The 13,183-nt window shown below is 26.2% G+C and overlaps 1 protein-coding gene across 1 annotated transcript in view; it reads left to right on the forward strand.

Annotated features, from left to right (window-relative positions):
* Positions 1-434: 434 nt before the first annotated feature.
* The window catches only part of LOC129608179 (uncharacterized), a 58,412-nt gene continuing 45,663 nt past the window's right edge, over positions 435-13,183 (forward strand). Inside the window, exon 1 of the mRNA XM_055519534.1 lies at positions 435-792. The gene's annotated coding sequence lies outside the window, so the exon portion shown is untranslated. The remainder of the gene's footprint in view (positions 793-13,183) is intronic.

Raw genomic sequence — 13,183 nt, forward strand, 5'->3', positions numbered from 1 at the left:
TATTAAAAATTAAATTGAGTGAATCCATTTACTAATTAATTAAAATAATAAAATTGTTGATTCACATATAAATATGATAAAGTGTTTAAATTAATTTAAAAAAAAAATATTGGAAAAAAAATTTAATGCATATATGTATATCATAAGTATACCAAATAATTAATGAGTAAATAAATGAAAAATAGTAAATAAATTTAAATTATTAAGTAAATCATTCATAAATTTACAGATTAAATTATTAAAAATTTTATAATAATGAAATAAATCGAATATAAAATGAGGAAAAAAATTAATATTTTTTTTTGTTTGTGTGGTAAATAAAAATTTAATAAGTATATAATAATGTATAAATAGAATATTTAATTGTTCTTAACTGGAATTTTAAAATATTTGATAATATTGAAGTGTTTAATTTATAAAAAAATGAATAATTAAATTAAAAAATGAAAATTTTAAATAAATTTTTCAATTGAAATTATATCTCTGTTTACCTATACAATATCATAAAATTCCAATCAATCAATCAAAAATTCAGTATGATATAACAATTACGAGTATTATAGTGAGCATACATAAATTTTTTGGATTAAGTATTATATTAAAAAAATCAGATTAATTTAAATATTACTTAATAAATATTATATATATTATAAGAACATATTATCATAAAATTATAGCATTAAAAAATTTTTGGGGTTTTGATATATTCCTTCAAACTAAATATAATAAGAATGTGGTAAAGTAATATAATAAGGAGTTACTACAGGATGGTTATACTAATTATTATATAAGGTATTATAAATTAAAAATTTTATTCCATTATTATGAATATTTTCAAAATAGAAAATATTTTTTGTATTAAAAAATTTTATCATTAATTCTTAAATTTAATTATTGTTTTAAAAATAAATTATCTTGATATACTTATATATACTATATATATATAAATTTGTATAGAGCTATATATAATAAGTATAATAAACTGCATATATTGCATACGTGTTCCTCTACATAAATATATCCCAATGCAATATAATTTTGTATTTATGTACATATACTACATATACGAGTATATGTATGCAATATTTACTTGGAAAATTCTTAAAAATAATTTTTATGAGATTTCGTTATGCATATTTAAAAATGCAATTAAAATATAAATATATATATTGTGTACTTACTAATATTATTGCATAATATTATTTAAAACTATAAATTGAATTATTAAAAATGAAAAATATTATAATAATAAAATAAATTTGAATTTGAGTATATGCTAGATTTTGATTAATCGGAAACCTATATAAAATGTTACCAAATTTTAATTGTTTTTAATTTTAAAAATTTTATTTTATATTTTTATTTTTTCCTATTTTTTTCCTATCTTTTATTTAATTATTAATATTGAAAATTGATTTAAGAAGAAATTATTTTAGAAAAATATTTTTGTATTTGTTGTTCAAAGGAAATCAGATTTGTTTTTATTTAAATACAAAATATTATGAATGGTGTTATTATAGTTCTATGAAGCATTTTAGTTATTGCAATTATTACTTAAAATTTTGTATAACAATCGATTTTATGGTTTCTTACTTTATACTCCTAATTTTATAAAAACCACATAATACATGAAATAATACACTTAAGTAGTATAGGTTAAAATTTTTGATAAAAATTGGAATCAATAATTGTTTATGTATATAACAATGATATTTTAAGTTCTAGTAAATTTATACGCTCTGAGATAAAAAGAACAAAAACAAGTAAAAATGTTTCAGTCGGTATAAACCGATTGAATTATACCCTGCACCTTTCGTTGTTGTATAGCAATTACTCAAACCTGTGAAACCATTCTATAGAAACTTCACAGACATGTCTGACCTATAACTGGACACACAACTGCCAAGTTTCATGAATCTGACTTTATTATTTTTCCAAATATTTAAAATTAACCTTTGGAGTTGTATGGCGGGTACCCGAACCTGTCAAGCAATTCCATTAAAACTTCGCAAATATATCTGATCTATAATTGAACGTACAACTGCCAAGTTTCATGAATCTGACTTTATTATATTTCCGAATAAAAAAAATTTGCTTTTGGAGTTGTATGGCAGGCACCCGACTCTTTGCAGCTATCTCTTAAAAATTTTTAGAGCATATGTAGAATAAATTTGGACACATATATACAAAATTTTATATTTATAGCTTTATTAGTTTTCGAGATATTTAAAATAAACTCTTTGAGTTGTCTGGCGGCTCCCCGGTTGTCCGAATTTGTCCAATTACAATAGGGTTCGTCCTTGGCGCAAAAGAAACAACTTGTGACGGACGGACATGTCTAAATTAACGCAGAATTTAACGCTGAGCAAAAATATATATGTCCATATCGCAGATGACTCCTTCAAGTAGTTATAAACTCCATACCAAAGTTATTAAACCCTTTAGGAAGTTCATGGTATAAAAATGAACTAAATAGTGAACTTTGTGAGTATTAGTTTGTGAAAAAAGGGAAGCACATGAAAAATTCTTATAACATTATTCATTCTTATAACATTAATTATTAAAATTTGATATTCATCAGAGTAACAGTGTTGAGCGAAATCATACTGAAAGTTAGCGAAAAACTGACGCTCTTTATAATTTCTTTATGATAAAAAACATTTATCTTTGAAATAATGCTTGTCTTTCAGTTTTTTAAAAGCTCAACTTTTTCTGAATAATGGGTTCACTAAGGTATTTTTTTTTCCTTACTTCACCTGTTATTGAATTAACTAGGTGATGACCAGAAGGCCGCAATTTTATCTTTTAATTAAAATATTGAAGATTTTATTGTTTTTTTTTGTTGTTATTTAATATCGAATATTATGGGCAATTACTTTTATATTAACATTTTATTTCATAATGCTGTATATTAAGCTATATAATATTAAGTGCAATTATGAACCGGAGGCCCTTCGGTTAAAGGATCAGTGCAATAACCACTGCACCATTGGTCAGATTCATTAAGATACATTTGTGTATTATATTCCAAATTCTGTCAACAAACGGAATAAACGAACGGAGAGTAAGAATGGGACTAATTTTTGAGAATATGTCAAAAGAACGAGTCACTCTTATTAATGTGTTACTCAGAATGAAAAAGAAGGAATCCAAAAAATCTCAAAAATAAGTACGAAATGACTTAATTTTTTGGATTACGTATGGGCATTACTAAAAATCTGCGTATTTTCATAATGTATAATATACAAAAAACTAAAATTTATAATTTTTTTTCTTAGAATTTTATTTTCATAAAACTAAAATTAATTTGAATAAAAGTTCATTCCTTAAAAAAGTTAACTACGTAATTGTATATGAAAATGAATATTTTTAAATGGGCATGTATGTAGGCATGTAAGTAAAACAATACAAAATGGAAAAATTTTTATCTTTGCAGTTGTTACTCGTGCATACTTGTTTTAACAATGAGGGTTTCACATGTGTATTATGACACGTTCTGGTTTTAAGATTTACCCTATACAAAAAGTGTACGTTTTTTTTTTTTGAAATTAAAATGAATTTGATGTTATTGTCATTCTCATTTTGATTAAATTCTTATTTTTATATTCGCGACATAAATTTTTTACAAAACCCTCCAGAACTCTAATCCTTTAATTGAAAGTACATGTATATATAATCTACATATTTTCAAAATGTCTCTTTTGTTTTTAGTGATTATGGTAAATAACCTGGAAAATATTCACTTCTTTTGTTTTTTGAATTTGAAAATTAAAAGTAATCTTACCCATTACTCTGTGTTATTCTGAATAAATTTCTATTTTTAATTATCTAGTTGCAAAAACATCAACCAAACAAAGTCTAAGAAGAATATTTTTTTTTTTTTAATTAAATTACGAAATTACTTTTAAAAAATTAAATTTTTTAATTTTAGGGGTTCTTTTTATTCTTACATTCAACGTTCTTTTTTCTTGACCTCAAAAATTTAATGATATTTTTCATATTTTTTTATTTGAACGAGAGGAAAAATGCTTCTAAAACTTTTTGCAGAATATAGTAATTAGGGGCCTCATAATGATATATTAGGTAATATGGAGAAAATGAATTTTCAATTTTAGCACACAATAAGTATGGGTAAATGTCCGTTGCAAGTGTAAAGTAACATGCAATTTTTAAGTTTTTAATTGAAGGTTGGTGAATTTAAATTTATCATTTTAGACGGGATCTTGTGGAACACACAACCGTTGCGACATGCAATTGTATTTTTCTATTTTAATTTCGGAGAGCTACAGCTAATTTCACGTATAACTCATATTTCATCTATATTGAAGTTGGATTTTAAGAATTTTCGTGTCGGACCGGGATTTACAATATAAATATTAAATTCAAGTTAAAAAGAAACTTTATAGTCTTTTTGTTCTATTGTTACGTAGATCACATGAGCTGTTTATTGATAATACACCCATAGGTATAAGATTTTGAAATTTTCAAGAAATTAAGTTTAAAAATTTAGAAGAGTAATTGCTCATATTCAAGATTATTAAGAAATAAAAATTTACATAAATAATGTTATCGTTTTGAGCATCAAAATTGTGTAAAACATTGTTGGATCGGTTGTCTAAACTTGACATCGAACCTCAACCGGATAAATAAGCTAGGGTTTACTTTAATACCATATTAATTTTTAGAATCCTTATATCATTGGAAGTTTCGGTACGAAACTCTAATCATATAACAGAAATGTGTTAATGTCTTTATATTCTAATACTCGTAGTTAATTGGAGGATTCTAAGAAATTATTTACTACTTATTTATCAGAATCGCTTTATGTTATGACATCACATTTATAGTATTCGGCTGAATTTCATGAATAAAAGTTCTTTATACATACTTATTGCCTTTATATTTGTATGTACACACAAATAAACCAATTATAATAAATAAAATATTTTATTAATAAAATAATAATTAAGATATTTATTTTTGTTTGATTTTACTGGAGAATATTTATTTTAATTATAGACAAGTTAAACACCATATAATTTACAGTAATGGAAATTTTTTTTTGTAAATTTAACTGTGTTGCTTTTATAAATAAAAACTTTTAACACATTTTTAATCTTTGAACTTTTGGTTCATCAAATTTTATATAATATACAAGCTGCATATAATTTATATTTATGTAAGCGTGTGTACACACAAATGAATATAGCTAGAATTCACATAGATAATTCTGGATATTCAACGTATGTAAAAAAATCATGAAAATGATAAATATGAGAGTAAATATTAAATAACACATTCTATTTAGCATGATCATAAAAATTCCAATCAATTATTTTAAGTATACAAATATTTTCACTCTTATAAATGTTAACCGACGATTAAAATCTAATTCAATATATTTGTTTACTGTATACGGAGGTTAATTATTAACTGTATTGTTGTTAAATTTTCATTAATTTCGGCATTATTTTTACGTGGATATCATTAATTCACAAAACAATTATTGTTTATCATCGCTAATTAATTTATTTAATGAATATTTGTATACTTGTAATATATGAAAATATTTATGATATGTGCAATCTGTTAGGGGAAAGAGTGGCTAGAAAGTAGAATAAGAATTTTTGAACTGTAAAAAAGGATTTTAAAATAAAATTTTAATTAGCCATAGTATTTTTGTTCAGGCGGATTCACTCTATCGTTTCACTCCAAAATACCAAACCTTCCTCGAATTTATATGGTTCAGAAAATATGTCGGCCCGCTTCATACCAAGTATTTTCCCAAATAGAATTCTAATATAAGAGGTTAATGGCACGATGACGAAATCTTTAAATAAAACAAACTTTAGATGATTATATTTATTTGACTTTGTTGACTTTGATTTTACTAACTTTGATATGAATTCATGAATAGCTTATATTAAGTGTTTACAATTAAAATTGAAAATATGAATGGTATTTGAAACTTTTTCAATAATTTATAATTAAATATCTCAACGGGAAAGAGAAGCTATATAGTAACAAACATTTTAATTTTAGTGAATTTATAAATTTGTTTAGATTTTTAATTTTTTTGTTTATATATGAAAAATAAATAATGGCGTTTTTTATTGAAGTCGTAGCGCAAAAGATTGTTTGTGCTTAAGAACTGTGATTTTCAAATATTAAATGCTCTAGAAATGTAAAAAGTTCGAAATAAAAGGCTGTAATTTAAAATCCTTTAATGAAAGTTAATACTATTGTGTACTTAGAATAAAATTCTTGATTATTTTCAGTTTAGTGATTAAAATGTGTAAGCTCTTCTATAACGTATTGTATTCCGACCTTATCTGTTATCTTTAATAAAGCTGAAATGAATATGAATGATGTGTGGAAGAAATTCACTTTAATCATTTCATTTTTTAAGAAATTTCATATGAAATCAGGTTGCATTTTAATTATTTTAAGTGGACGTGTTTTTTTTTTTTGTAATAACTAGAACAACAGTGAAAAATGTTTGGTGATCTAAAAAAAATTTTTTTTTTGTCCATTTTCATAATTATTTTCTATTTTGATCCGAAGCATTATGAACGCTCTGTTGCTTATTCCATATATTAATTTTACGTGAACCAGTGGATAGAATCCTTTATAGAGATTGAGGTTAAATTGTCCATCCGTAAGATTGAATTAAATAAGATATTTTAGTTTGTAGCTATTTTTGCATCCCTTTCTTTAAAATTTGAATATTATTTTTGCTTAAAAAAATTATTTTTAATTTGAAAACAAAAATTTCTAAATGAGTAAATATTATAAACATTTTTTCTTTTAAAAATTTACATATACATATATATATCAGAATTTTTTAGGAATTTTAGAAATTAAAAATATTAAACTAAACTGTTTGCATTATAAGGGAATGTTAAGAATTCAAGATTTTGAAAAATTTGTCCGGTACGTAATATGTGCTTTAATTGTATACAATGGTTGGCACGCAAGTGCATTGACGCAAGTAAATGTACGTTTAGTTACACATAAAATTTGTACGACGTGTATGCAAATCGATTAAATTCAATAAAATTTATGATTCGAAAATGTTAATTATAAATGTAATATGACAATTTAAAGCATCACTTGTAAAGTGTCTATTATTTATCCTCAAATTTTTTTAATATTTTATGTTATTTACTTTTTCTTAAAATTTTAATTACATATTTAAAAACATTTGAACGTTAGCATCGAAATCATTCAAAAATATAATTTAAATATAACATAATAAATAAGTCGTAAAATAATGTAGCCGAGTGTGTATATATGAAGCAACTACATATACTTATGTATTACAGTATAATTATGGCGGTAATTGTTCAATATTGTTCTACACAATTATTACTTTGTGTTTATAAGTGTATATTTCGAAAATGGGCAGGTGTAATAATAATTATCGTATGACAGTGATAAACAATTTTTTTTTTCTAAATTTATCTCGTTATACAGTTATATTTATGAGTGTTGTCACTAAACTTTGAATTTTGGAAATTTTTTTTAAGTTATTGTATTTAGCTGTTTTATGCATAGCGGAATAATAGAAAAGTTATAATTTCGCAGTTATAAAAAGTTATACCGCATAGCGGGTATAACTTTTCGAAATTATAAGATTATACAATTTTTGAAGTTTCAAATTGTTATAATTCTCAATTATAGGTCTAATTTGATTGCTTATAAAATATATTTGCAATTTGTTATAATACTTAATTATCATTATTTATGATCGATTCATTATAACTTGTATGTGGCGTATGAACCAATTATTTATCGACATTATGTTAAATACTTTCTCACCTGGCTATTATCCCTTAAAAATATTGAATTAATAAAAAGTTGAAAAATTAAAAACTGCTTGGTTCTCACTTTATTCACGAGGGACCCTTTAATTCAATTTATATACGTTGGTAATGCTTCAAGTTTTGTACCTTATTATCTTAATTATAAATTCAAATTTATGCATTCTCTTAAAAGAGTTTTAAACAAACATTTTGTTTTTTTAAAACAAAAATAAAATTATTGAGAATTAAACGTAAGCTAAACTAAGAAGACGGAAAACAAATGCAAAAAAACTTAAAAAAAAAGTAAATACGAAAAAATATTTTAACCTTAAAACAAGTTGTGTAAATAGAAAACACACAATAACTACAAATAAATAAAAAATTAAAATAAAAACAACAATTTTTAATGAAATCAAAATAATGAATAAAATAAAATTAGCTAAAAAAAGGTAAAAAACAAATGAAATCTATAAATTCAAGTGCAAGATTCATTTTTCTTTCTATTTCATCTTTAGTTGCTAGATTCAATGAATGTCAAGGCAAAATTGTAATCTATGAAACGTATTCAATCATGCAATCACTTAATAAACAAAATTTTAAAATAAATACTTTTTTTCTTAATCTAATCCTTTTAAACGAAAAAGGTATTAGCAGTAGTTGCAGAGGCAGAGATCGTAAGAGTTTAAATCAAGCTTTGACACATTATCAAAAGTAATGTAAATATTTTTGAATTTTCAAAAAAAATGTATCTAAAAAATATTCGAAAAATTTTTTCGCATATAATTAACAACATCGTTTGCGAATTTTTCTCAAATTTTGAAGCATAAATTTTATTATTCTATGATATTATAAGAAATTTTCTCTACATAATTTTTGACCAATACCATTGATATTTTTCAACTTAGCAAATTTCAGAAAAATATGCTCATTATTTTTTGTTGCATATAATTACTTTTTTTAATTTTTGATGTATGGCATATGTTCTTACAAAATTCTAAAGTGTACGTTGTAATACAAGATATTTGTATAAGTACGCGTGTTTTATACATAATAGCATTTCATCAATATAATCTTAAAGAGTTTTTGGCAAAAGAACATATTCGATTTAGCGTCAATCAGTTATTTTTAGGTACTTAAAAATTAAAAAAAAAGAAACAACATTAAAAAATCGGAAAAATTTTTAAAAATGATTTTTAAACAATAAATAATATTTTCAATTATACAAAGACATAAACTAATGTATATATGTGCATATACATGTAGTTTGAGTATTCTATATTTAATATTTACGTTTTATGAATGTATGAGTCACTATTAAAGGTGATTATTGTATTACATGTGTGCTTACTCATTTAAAAAAATTTTGATATTTCAATAAAAAAATCATATTCGAACTTTGAATTTTTCAATGACGGTGTTTGCACTCTCGCTTTTCTCAACGTTTTCTCCTGCTCCTCGTGAGTGATACAGAAATCGTTTGGGGGGCAGCTAATCCTTCTTACATGTTCGCCAACTAGACAACGGCCCACCAGAACCACTATGACAGCACTGATATCCCCCCGCTGAAGAGATATCAGGTTCCCTATGCAACGAAATTCCAGCTTCCCCGTCGCGTTACACGTTGTCCCATTTGCCCATATGAGATTGATGCGCACCACTGCCGCCTTACGTAGCAGCAACTTGGGTTTTTCAGAGGCATGTTCAGGTTCTCCTTTCCAGGTAAAATCTCGAGGGTTGTCCCATGTCTCGCAAGTTCGTCTGCCTTACAATTCCCATACCCTAAACCAAACCACCAAGTTTATCTCGAATTGCCTCGCCATCTGGTTGAGAGACGATCTGCACTCTAAAACCGTTCTGGATGTAGAGACCTCAGATTCCAAAGCCCTTATTGCGGTCTGGCTTTCCGTGAAGATACTGACGTTACCCGTAGATATCACACTGCCACCAAGCCATCGCAAAACCTCCCCAATCGCGACGGTAGACGGAAGAAGAGCTCAATATCCAATTGCTCAGAATAGACTACTCATGTACGCTGTTGTCAAGTTTCCGTCCGTCCGTGTAAAAATGGACGGACCCACCCTCGGAACTGCCTTCGTTCAGCCAGGCCTGCCTCAGTGGAATCGAAGTGCCAAAGTTCTTGTGACTGAGAGCACAGGAGGAACAGAATCAATTATCCCCACCACATGTCTCCAGTTCGCAAGAACGGAAGCATATCCCCTCGTGCCACATGTCCTATAAGATGCGGTCATGAATCATATACTGCGGATTCCGCACCATTTACCGGTTCAGTATGTCTAATGGCAGAAAATGGAAGAGAATCTCAAGATCCTGAGTAGGGGTGGAGCATAACACCCAACCGATACACACCATTGCTATTCTTTGAATTTTGCTTATCAGTTTAAACTTCGCAGCTGTGCGGAGCGCTGGTCACCATACCAGGCACTATAAATCAGGATTGGTCTCACCACCGCGGTGTATAGCCAATAGACTATTTCAGGTTTAAAGTCCCACCTTTTTCCGATGGCTCTTTCGCGCTCTTTGAGTAAAGCGCAATAGTTGCTTTCCTTACTCTCTCCGTAATGTTGGACTTCCAGTTCAGTTTTGAATCAAGATCTAGACCCAGGAACCTGGCCTCCCTGCTAAAGGTTAAGTGGATTCCATTTGAGTTGCGGTGGAATTTTCTACACTAGGTAATATACTTTTGAAGACTAAAAAATTTTTTACTTTTCAGGTGAGATTTATTATTTAAATATCTATGTATACCCAGGTGAATATTTGAGAAATTTTTCTTTAAAATTATTTTCAAGAATTGAAATTCTATAGATAATACTAAGACTATTTTTTCTTAAAAAATAATTTTTTCTCTTAAATTTCTATAGATGGAGAAAAAAATATGTACAAAACCATTTTTCTTTATCATCCGCATTATGCCTTTGTTGATGACCCATGCTTCACAAAAAATATTGTTTTACATCCGTCCGCCTTTTCCGTGTTTCTTTTTTGTTTTCTTGTTTTTTTTTTATCGGCAAACGTTTTCCTTCGTGAATTCCAGAAAATTAAAATTATAATATACAATAAATATTATGTGACATCTAAATGTCATTTATTATATGACCTCTTCACTCAGAACCTGTACACATCTATATAATATGTAGATTTTCTATTGAAAACGAAATTTTAATTTTTGATAAAATTTAGAAAATGAGTTAATATGTCAATGTTAGCTATGCTAATGGAATGTGATTAGATTACCATTATTCAATGTTTATAAATTGAAAAAAAAATTGATTTTTCAAACCGGGTAGTATGAAATTTACTTCAATTTATCGCTACCATTTGTTGTGACATTGAATTGGACGAATATTTACAAAATTCAGATTGAAAATTTAAAATTTTTACTGACATACATATATTTAAATTTTATAACATGACATTCTTATACTTTACATTTTTTGCAAATTTTTCAAGAATTGTCCAATCATCAATGGCCAAACCAATGGTTTTTTATGTGAACTTATGGATAAATAATATTGACTAAGGCAAGACGCGGTGTTAACATGATGGTACAATACCAAATGATTTGATTTCAAAAATTCTTGGTGATATTTCAAAAATTCTTAATATTTTTTAGCAATACCAATACTAACTTTCCTATCTTTTCATTCGTGACCAAAATATAAGCTCTATTGAATTGCCTGTTGAAGATCTGTTGATCTTTCCATAAATATTTTTACATTACTTATTGTATTTTCAGTTTGTACAAATTTTTCTTACCTTTAGTCGGATGAATGATAAGGCTTTTTTCTGATTAAGTATAAATTGTATACAATGTTTCTGATCAAGTGTTGTCCGTTCAAAAATTTAAATATCGAAATATTTACACTAAATTCATGATTATATTATCGTTACCCTTATTATTTTTATTTTCCTTTTTTACCAAGGAAAAATAAATCACATCATAAATACACGAAAAAAACTAGAAAGCCAAAGAAAATGTTCATTTTTTAAGCGTTATTTTGGTTGTTTTTTACTATCCGTGTATGGCAGGCAGTAAATGTGAAATAAAAATGTAAAATTCGTTTAAGTAACTAAGATAAATTAACATTAATTTATCACATCCGTTTATCCCAAAAAAACACAAAGAAACCAAAAATATTTCGGAATTCTCCATACAAAAATATTTCCATTCGCTTTTCATCGCAGGATGAAGAAAAAGCAAAATACGGAAAGAGAAAATTAATTCGTAAAATAAATTGCAAATAAAATAAGAATTTACATGTCAAATTATTTTTGCTTGCTGTTTTTTTTAAGTCGTTGCTTCTGTTTTTTTAAGAATATATTCTTAAAACTCATTTGTTAAAATATAAACTGAATTTAGAAGTGTAAATAGGCATAGGGAAGAGGTGAGTTAGAGACTGAAGAAAAGAAAGAGAAAACAATAATGCTTAATCCAATCTCAACGAAATTTCATAGAGGATTTTCACTTATGGTCATTATTGAAGATTTTCTTTTTTTTTAGCCAAGATGATTTGAAAATTTATGTCAACATTAATTTTCACCTTCCTTTTCACATTTATTATTATTTAGGATGTTAAGGAAGCGATTTTTCTTTTATGTTGTGCTTAAATTCATTGTGTCACTAATATCCTTATCTAGCTGAAACAATAAATAGTTTTTGTTTATATATACATACATATACATATTTTTATTTTAATAAAAATTTGATAAATCAAAAGATACATATTTGTTGATATGCAAACAATGTTCAATGTAGAAAATTTAAAATTTGAAATTGGAGTACATTAATTTTTTTTTAAAATATTGTCAATTCTCACACTAAATTAATATTACCATTCGAATGGAATATCTTACATATAGGGAAACTCTTTAGAAATCCGTTTGTCTTTCTGTTCGTTAGTTGCTGCGAAACGCTCATTGAAGAATGCAGATACTTAGCAAATTAGTAACATTTGCTTAACAAAATGGATATACTTCAAAATTTAAAATTTTCAAAGGAATTTCTGCAATTGAATTAAAAATGTTGGTTTATCAATTATCATTGCGCAGCGTCAAAACTTTTGTTTGGAGAATTTTTTGGAAATTGGTCCAGCGAAACTTTAAAGTAAGTCGAAAGAAGAGAGATGATTTCTTTAAAAATCATTCAAATAGTATTTCGACTTCTGAAGAAAGTCGATGCTATGGTATACACCAAAAAAACTCTGTAAGAAGGCTTTTTTATCCAAAACTAATTTATTAGAATTCACTGTAGGTATTCATTATAGGCTCGTTTATGCTAAATATTAGAATTCACTATAGGTACTGCAATCGCTGCATTTTGATGTAAATACAGTGGGATTTCTATAACTCCAAGTTGAACG

Source organism: Condylostylus longicornis, unplaced genomic scaffold (assembly GCF_029603195.1).
Source record: "Condylostylus longicornis isolate FDR11 unplaced genomic scaffold, ASM2960319v2 ptg000030l, whole genome shotgun sequence".
Classification (NCBI taxonomy): Eukaryota; Metazoa; Arthropoda; class Insecta; order Diptera; family Dolichopodidae; genus Condylostylus; species Condylostylus longicornis.